General features: G+C 30.0%; 1 non-coding gene across 1 annotated transcript; it reads left to right on the top strand.

Annotated features, from left to right (window-relative positions):
* The first annotated feature begins 364 nt into the window (after window positions 1-364).
* LOC139879062 (small nucleolar RNA R71) lies at window positions 365-471 on the top strand. Its single transcript, XR_011769915.1, has one exon. It is a non-coding gene; the product is annotated as a small nucleolar RNA R71 (small nucleolar RNA).
* The last annotated feature ends 8962 nt before the right edge of the window (window positions 472-9433 follow it).

Genomic DNA, 9433 nt, shown 5'->3' with positions numbered 1-9433 from the left:
ACGTTGTTCCATCGTTTGTTCAATGTGACAATCTTTCGTTAAGTGTGGTCCACCGCATTGCTCACAACTAATTCGTATTGTGTGAATATCTTTAGTCATCTTTTTCATTCGTCTCTCAAAAGCATCTATTTTTGCAGAAACAGAATCAAAGTTATGGCAAGAATCGGCTCTAGCCGCTTTAGATGAATGAAAGATATCTTTTTCCTGATGCCACTCATGAGAGTGGGAGGCTGTATTATCAATTATCTTATGAGCTTCAGTTGCGGTATTCTTCATAATAGAACCACCAGCTGCTGTGTCGATGTCTTTTCGTGTGGCGATGTCGACGCCTTTATAGAATATTTGCACTATTTGAAAAGTATCAAAACCGTGTTGAGGACATCCTCTCAACATCCTTCCGAATCTTGTCCACGCCTCATATAACGTTTCATTTGGCTTTTGCACGAAGGTGGCAATTTCTCCTTGAAGTCTCAAGGCTTTAGATGCCGGAAAGAATCTTTGAAGAAATTTCTCAACTAAAACATCCCATGTGTCAATCGCTCCTTCCGGTAACGATTCTAACCAATCTTTGGCTTCTCCCTTTAAAGTCCAGGGGAACAACATAAGATAAATAGTTTCATCCTCAACTTCTCGGATTTTAAATAGATTACAAATCCTATTAAAAGTTCGAAGATGTTCGTTTAGATCTTCTTTTGTTGTACCACCAAATTAGCACTGATTGGTGATCATGTGTAGGATTTGTCCTTTGATTTCAAAATCTGATGCTCTAACATCTGGCTGATTAATGGCGTGACCTTGGCCCGTGCGTATGGCTCTCATTCGGTCTTCCATACTTTGAGGTTCTGTTATTTCCATTTTTGAATTGGTTGAATCCGAATCACTAGAAGATTCTGATTTAACAGTTTGTGGTTCAGGAGGAATGATTAGTGGTTCAGGATCTTGGAATTGTCCTTGAATATCTTCCGGGTTCTCAATTGTGAAATCGGGTTCAAAAAGTGGATCATCGGAAATTTGAATTGGAGTACTTGTTCGACTAGATGATGATTCTAAAGAAAAATCAATGGCGACAATATTGGCTAGATGTCTTGATCGAGTTACAGGTGGTGAACGTATGAAAGGTGGTGAACGTTTTGCTCAGTGTATTTACTGAATATCCTATTTATAAATATAAAAATTATATAAGTTATCAAATTAATAGACTTTTCTGATTTTGCCCACATTTTGAATAGCCAATAGATGCAGCAGGTAGCTAGGACCCTTTAAATCGGAAGCCCACAACTCGCCACTAACAAATCCAACTATTACTACGAACCAGAAAATTTAGATGTCTATCAATTTAATCGCTTACAATAATTTTTCGTCGAAAATTAAAGAAAATAAAGAAAATTATATGTCCTAAAAACTAGAGCGTAGAAATGAGAAAGAAAAAGAAGCGCGTCGAAAAACGTCGAAAAATAAAAATAAGAAAGAAAAACGTCGAAACTTAAAAGTCAAAAAATTAAATCTAAAAAGTTGCGCCTAAAGGTATTAAGGCTTAAAAGGAATTCTATATCCAAAACGGCAATAACTTAAAAGGCACTAAAATTCAAAACGACGTCGCAAAATTCTAAAACACCTAAATCTTAATCTAAAGAAAAAGCACTTAAGGGATTTTACGACTAAACCTAAAAATCTAGAAATATAAAATAACTACGACAAAATACTAAGTTTAAAACTAAATACGAACGATAAATATACAAATTACGTATAAACGATTAAAAGAAAATACAAATTATAACTAAAACGATAAAGATACAAATTTTATAAAAATATTATTTTTATATTATATTTTATAAAAGTATTAAACTATATAATTAATAATAATACTTGAACTTAAAATTACAAATTATTATTAAAACTAAATACTAGTTAATTAATAATAAAAAATTAAACCCTAAATAATAAATAATAATAAAATTTTAAAAACCCTACGCGTAATAATGAGTCTGAGGTTTGTTGTCAGACCAGCTCATGCGACCGCATGAGGTTTGGTTGTCAGGGTCATGCGATCGCATGGCCCAACAAATCCTGAATTCATTCGGCTTTTAACAGCCTTGGCCCAATTTATATTTATATTTATTTATTTATTTTTAGTTTTTCAAAAATATATATTTAGAATATTTATATAAAATATAATAAACTTATATTTTAAAGATTTTAAATAAAAATACTTTTTAAATTTATAAATTATAAACAATTTTTTTTAAATATATATATATATATATATATATATATATATATATATATATATATATATATATATATATATATATATATATTTAATTTTTTAAAACTTATTATAAACACAAAATAAAAATAAGAAATTATATATTTTTACAAAAATATAATTTTAATAAAATATAGCGTTTTTCACCGAGTCCCCGGCAGCGGCGCCAAAATACTTGATGTGCGAGCGGTGGTACGTGAAATATACTATTATTTTTATTACAAAATACGATACAATTTTACACAAGTTATTTATTTATTTATAGAATGGGATATACCTAAACCTTGCTACAACACATATAGGTAGTGTACCTAATCGTAGAGTAGTGTAGTTTTTAGTAAGCCCGGTTCGTTCCACAGGGAGCTAGTGATTACGTACTATATTTTTAACAACTATATATATATATATATATATATATATATATATATATATATATATATATATAAGTAGTAATATTATTATAAAAGGGGGGTTTACGGTTTAATGACCGGTTTGTTGATTTTATATTTTAAGCATAAAGATAAATGACGATAATTAAAGTGCGTAAAATAAATAACAATATTTAAATGAAGATATATAAAATGAAAGTAAATAAAAGTACGATGAGAAATACAATAAAAGAATTATGCTTATTTAAACTTCCGTAATCATGATGTTTGACGTTTTGATTTTAATTTATTACTCTGGGTTAATTGTCCTTTGTCCTGGTTTATTTGATATCTATCTGGGTTTTGCCCATAATAGTCAATCAATCATAATTATAAAATTCTTGTCAAATTAACCTTATTCCTGAAGTCAAATATTCTAACTAATTAGGGATTCGAACTGTAACAAGGTTTTAATACTTTGTTAATAATTACACCTGGTTATCGACTGCATGTAATTCAAGGTTTTAATACTTTGTTAACAATTACACCAATTATCCTTGAATGTAATCCACCCCTGTTATAATTAGTCCATGATACGTTAATTTATTCACTTGGCCATAATGAATAATAAATTACCCAATCCAATTGATTAAATTAAATGATTTGTAAAAGATGTCGTATAAACGTCACTAAATAGGACATGCATAATCATTTAATAATTATTAGATTAACTAATTTGAAGATAGGTTCGACAGATTCCAACAAGTTGTCATTCGTTATTAGACAATATCCCCTATCTATTAATAGTCCATAGTTCAATGTTCACAAGTGTCTGTCTTTTGTCCAAACCCAAATTATGGTACAAAATCCAATAACCCCGTCTTAATATTTAGTCCAACATCACGATTACTTCGGCTCAAATAAGCATAATAATAACTTAGTTACGAGACATTAATTTAAAAAGGAAGAACATAGCTTACAGTGATTATTTATCGCATAGCGTTACCCGGACAGAGTTTCGACTTAAAACCCGTAAAACATTTCTTACAATAACCTTATAATTATTATTAACTTAGCTTAAAATTAAAATTATAATATAAATATAAATATATATTGAGAATCGGAGAAACAGAAAAGAAAAGGATGTGTTACAACTCGTCTGAAATCGTGCCTTTTATAGACCTGGCCAACTTTTCCTTCCCATGCGATCACATGGAAATATAGCTTTCAGGCCATGCGATCGCATGGTGTGGTGACCCAGAAATTTCTGACAAATTTAAACTTTATCTTTAAATGATTTAACGTTTCTGACACGATAAGCAAAGTCTGTAAAACTGAATCTCAAAATTTTTGAACTACTTTTATATATTTAAATATCCTTCGGTTGTTCTCAACGATTCGCGAACCATTACATGTAAATAGATACATATATATACTATAACTTGAAAACGTAATAAACTTTTAATTGTTTAATACCGTACATTAAACTTATTGGTTTAAATATTTATTTGAATATATATGATAAGTTGGAATATTAATTGTATGAATAACTTGCGACGTATATTTAAAACGTGTTTATGAATGTTGAAAATATATATTAACTTGGTCATAAAACGATTTGTTATTATATATATATATATATATATATCAACAAATAGCGAGACAATGATTTATAGAAGTAAATGACCAAAACACTCGAAAGTTTAAGATACACTTTGAATGATATAGTTTATTGATAATTTAAGACTATATTTTGACAAAGGTACGAGTCACAAAACGTAAATTGCGAGTTTTCTAAGCGTACAAAAATGCGTTCGAGAAACCGGAACCGGGACATAAGTCGAGTGACAACGTACGGGTCATCGGAACGAAAATTACAAGTCAACTATGCACATGAATTTAATATAATATATAATTAATTATTTAAATTATATATATTATATATATTATATAATAATATGTCGACAAACAAGAAAACAAAAACATTTTGAGCTGGATCGGGCGGCCATGCGATCGCATGGCAAATACACTAAAAACCCATGCGATCGCATGGGCATCAGATTTCAAAAAGTTGCCTATAAAAGTCCAGTTTCTGCTCGAGTTCTTACACATATATTACTCCATGTGTAATATTATTATTATTTATTATTTATATTAATTATTATTATTATTATTATTATTATTATTATTATTATTATTATTATTATTATTATTATTAAGATTATTATTATTATTATTATTATTAATCTTAATATTTTTAGTAATATTATACATAAAATACTACGACGAGGTCATGAGCTTGTCACTTTCAAAATGGTTTTTCGAGTGGGATAGAGCTAAGGAAATTATGAGTTATAACTATGGAGGTTATGGGTATGATTTGGGGATTATGCTCGTAAAGTCAAACCTAGTGTTTATCATCTCCGTTACGTTTACGTACTTTCCTACAATATTGAATCTCAATATTGATACGTAAGCACTCATATTTTATCTTTTATATATTAATTGTGTATCCATGTCCAGTGCTCGAGTATATATATTTATACATGCTTGTATGCTAAATTTCGTCGTTAAACAGTTATAATGAATCACGAATTAAATACATATATTACTGGTAAAAGGTATATGATATACATGTTTTTGGAAAGCTGGCGAAAAATCAATAACTTTTCATTTAGATATCGAATAGCTTCGATGAACGGATTAAAAGATATGATCAACTGAATTATGATTGACGTTAATTGAAATTGCTTTTGAATCTGCAATTAAGATATAAACAACTTGTTTACGAGATTGATAAAATAGATTTTTAAATATTACCAACGGAGTAACTGAAATCTTATATAAGGCACGTCTCGTTTTATTGAACAATTGTCAAAACTGATTGTTTTATCATATTTTAAAGCCTTATAAAAACTATAGTTTAATTTTACAAGAATTGGAAAACTATGTGAAATATTAAAATGATTCGATTGCCATGATCATTCAACTATTGTATGGAGTCAGATTGACTTTTTGAAATAACTTTTGATAACTATTGTATGTCGATCTCGAGCATTAGGATTGTGATACACTATGACCTGACCTAGCTTGATAAACAATTATTGACCAACATATGTTCTCTAGGTTGAGATCTACGGTTATTTGGTAATCCGAGTTTCGGTCACATTTTGGTGAACGACTTTTTATGCGGCTAAGGTGAGTTTCATAAGATCCCTTTTACTCTCTACATTTTTGGGCTGAGAATACATGCAAATGCTTTATTAACCGATATACAATATTTATATGTGTGAGTTTCATTTGATCCCTTTTTAATTGCTTTTGCAATCTATATTTTTGGGCTGAGAATACATGCACTTTATTTTAAACGCAATGGATACAAGTACATACTAAATTCTACACTGAGTTTGAACCGAAAATCCCTTAGCTTTGGTAACTAGAAACTGCCAGTTATAAGAACTGGTGGGCGCGAGTAGTAGTATATGGATCCATAGGGCTTGATATCTCCGTCCGAGCTAGAGCGCTAGCCTTTTAACGGACGTATGCTATTTGAGAAGCGTACACGTTGGTTTGCGTGTATTATTAAGATGATTATACAAAGGGTACAAATTATATATACGTTAAGTTTAGTTACCAAGGTGCTCAATTTCGTAGAATATTTTGATAAACGTTTCTGGATGAAACAACTGAAAACTTGTGATTCACCTTTATATACAGATTATGCGCAACATTAAAACTATGAACTCACCAACCTTTGTGTTGACACTTTTAAGCATGTTTATTCTCAGGTTTCTAGAAGTCTTCCGCTGTTTGCTTATATGTTAGACAAGCTATGTGCATGGAGTCATACATGGCATATTTATCAAGAAAACTTTGCATTCACAAAATCATCATCGTGTATCTTATTTTGACTGCATTGTCAACGGATGTATTATGGTAAACTATTATTTATGGTGATTGTCTATATGTAGAAATCATCAAACGTTGAAAACCTTAGAAATTGATATTCATTTATTGTGTACCTTTTGAAAAGAATGCAATGTTTACAAAACGTATCATATAGAGGTCAAAACCTCACTATGAAATCAATGAATGACGTGTTCGTCCAAGTGGATTTGGACGGGTTGTCACACATGGCCTCCTGTCCCAGCTCACATGTCTTTTGTTTTCTTCTTTGTCGACGTTATATAATAATATATAATATACTTTATATAATTTTATATAATTATATATATATATTATATTATATTCATGTGCATAGTAGACTTGTAATTTTAGGTCCGATGACTCGCGCGTTGATGCTCGGTTTATGTCCCGGTTTCGGATTTTCGAACGTCCTTTCGTACGCTTAGATATCTTGTACTTTGTGTTCCGCGACTTGCACTCTTGTAATTTTTAGACGTTTTTCATCAATAAATTGAACCACTTGGATTGTAACTTGTACATTTGAGCTTTTTGGACGTTTTTGTCTTCGAATCTTAGTTTTCGCCTTTTGTCCTCGCACTTATTTAATATAAACGATTACAACTTAAAATAGGACAATTATAACTAAATAATTTACATATTGTAAGGATATTGCTACAAAATATATGTTCATTTGGAGCACTATCAAACACACTTATGCTAATGTCACTAGAGTATTAATTTCAATTAAATATGATTAGTGACTAATTAAGGCTAAATGAAGAACAATGCTTTTAAGTGTAACTAGTAAAGACTTATAATCCTAAAATACACTTAGATACATTTAGGATGGTCACCAAGTCCCAACTAGAGATTGCCCTTCCCTTGTGCATGTGTTGGACATTAATGTTGTGCTTACACATTAATCATGCAATATGTTATATTGCAAGTAAGCTTGTGAAATGCCCGTTCATATTAATTATAAACGTTTCATATTAATTGGTTTCTTTGCGAGGTTTTGATCTCTATATGAGACGTTTTTCAAATAATGCATTCGTTTTTAAAAACAACCATAACCTTTATTATTGAATAAAGGTCTTAATGACATAATTTAGATTGTCTATCAAAGACAATCTCCTCAAATAAATAAGTTTTTACACAACCCATTACAATATGATAAAATATATTACAACGAATACTCCGAATGCAAGTTTAAACAATATAAACAATTATGCCGACTCTAAATCTTGACCTTGGGTTGGCATACGACAGCGGAAGCGTTTTTAATATTCACCTGAGAATAAACATGCTTAAAACGTCAACAAAAATGTTGGTGAGTCATAGGTTTAATTTTTATATAATAATCATAATATTTAATAAGCCACAAGATTTCATTTAATTAAATGCGCAGGATCATTACAACTGCAAAAATCATTCATACGATGAGTCGTCTGGTAACCGACCTTAACATAGAGCGCTTAAGATATCTGGCATCATACATTCTACTATTCAAATGTATGACAAGGACCCTTCGAAGTACTAAAGCATTTCCACTATTCGAAAATGGGGGTGGTTGATGCCCGTAGATCTACCTTTAGGATTCGCGTCAATTAGTGTTTTTCACTAATTCTTAGGTTACCAAGCATAATAATAAGTACAGATATCCGGTATAACAAAACAATCGTAGAATGTAGTTCCATGAACTTGTGCTTATTTTGTAAAACATTTATAAATTTTGCACGTATTCTCATCCCAAAATAATTTAGATAGTAAAAATGGGACTATAACTCACTTGTGATGATTTCCGAATAGATGGTGATAAGACTTGGCCTTTTGACAAATTCACGAACCTAGTAATAATATTCATGTGTCAAGATATATATAGAATTAATATTCCATACTTATGATACTTGTGATAATTTTAATTGTCCATTGTTAGTAGTCCAACGTTCGTAGTCCAATAGTCCGATAGTCCAACAGTATAAATATATATATATAAATATAAATGCGTATATTGTGTTAGGATTCACTAACACTATAATATATTTTCTTAATATAATAAGACACATAATATGTATATTGTCTGAAGCAATCCGCGATCCATTGTATACATGTCTCAGGCTCGATCACAACTCAAAGTATATATATTATGTTGGAATCAACTTCGACCCACAGCTAACTCGAGATTACTGCCAATGGTGTCTTATAGTTCGTTCCAATAATATATATAGAAGAAGTCAAAATGATATGTCAAAACTTTGTATACGAATCCACGGTGATCAAGTCATATATATATATTATATATATATATATATATATATATATATATATATATATATATATATATATATATATATATATATATATATATATATATATATATATATATATATATATATATATATATATATATGGTGCCTTATGATCTTTATTAAGACTATAATATATTGTCGTAGAACTTAATCACTACTATTATAAATTGTATTTCCATAAGTTCGGGAACAAGACATGTATAAATACTTGTAGGATACAAGGTAAGTTAGCTAGGATAAGGTTAGTGATAATGCTAAAAACGAACATATATTTCATAGCATTATTCCTCAAGAAAGACAAGCTTTTAGTTGCAGTTGTCCTATTTACAAGTAATATTCGTTTAAATAATAAAAGGTGAAGACAAAAGACAGATTCGACGAATTGAAGACGCAAACGACTAAAAAGCTCAAAAGTACAAAATACAATCAAAGAGGTTCCAATTATTGATAAGAAACGTCTCGAAATTACAAGAGTACAAGATTCAAAACGCAAAGTACAAGATATTAAATTGTACGAAAGGACGTTCGAAAATCCGGAACCGGGACATGAGTCAACTCTCAACGCACGACGCAACGGAGCGAAA

This window comes from Rutidosis leptorrhynchoides, chromosome 11 (genome assembly GCF_046630445.1).
Source record: "Rutidosis leptorrhynchoides isolate AG116_Rl617_1_P2 chromosome 11, CSIRO_AGI_Rlap_v1, whole genome shotgun sequence".
Taxonomy (NCBI): domain Eukaryota; kingdom Viridiplantae; phylum Streptophyta; class Magnoliopsida; order Asterales; family Asteraceae; genus Rutidosis; species Rutidosis leptorrhynchoides.
The sequence above is the reverse complement of the archived record's forward strand: the minus strand, read 5'-3'. Positions and strand labels throughout refer to the sequence as shown.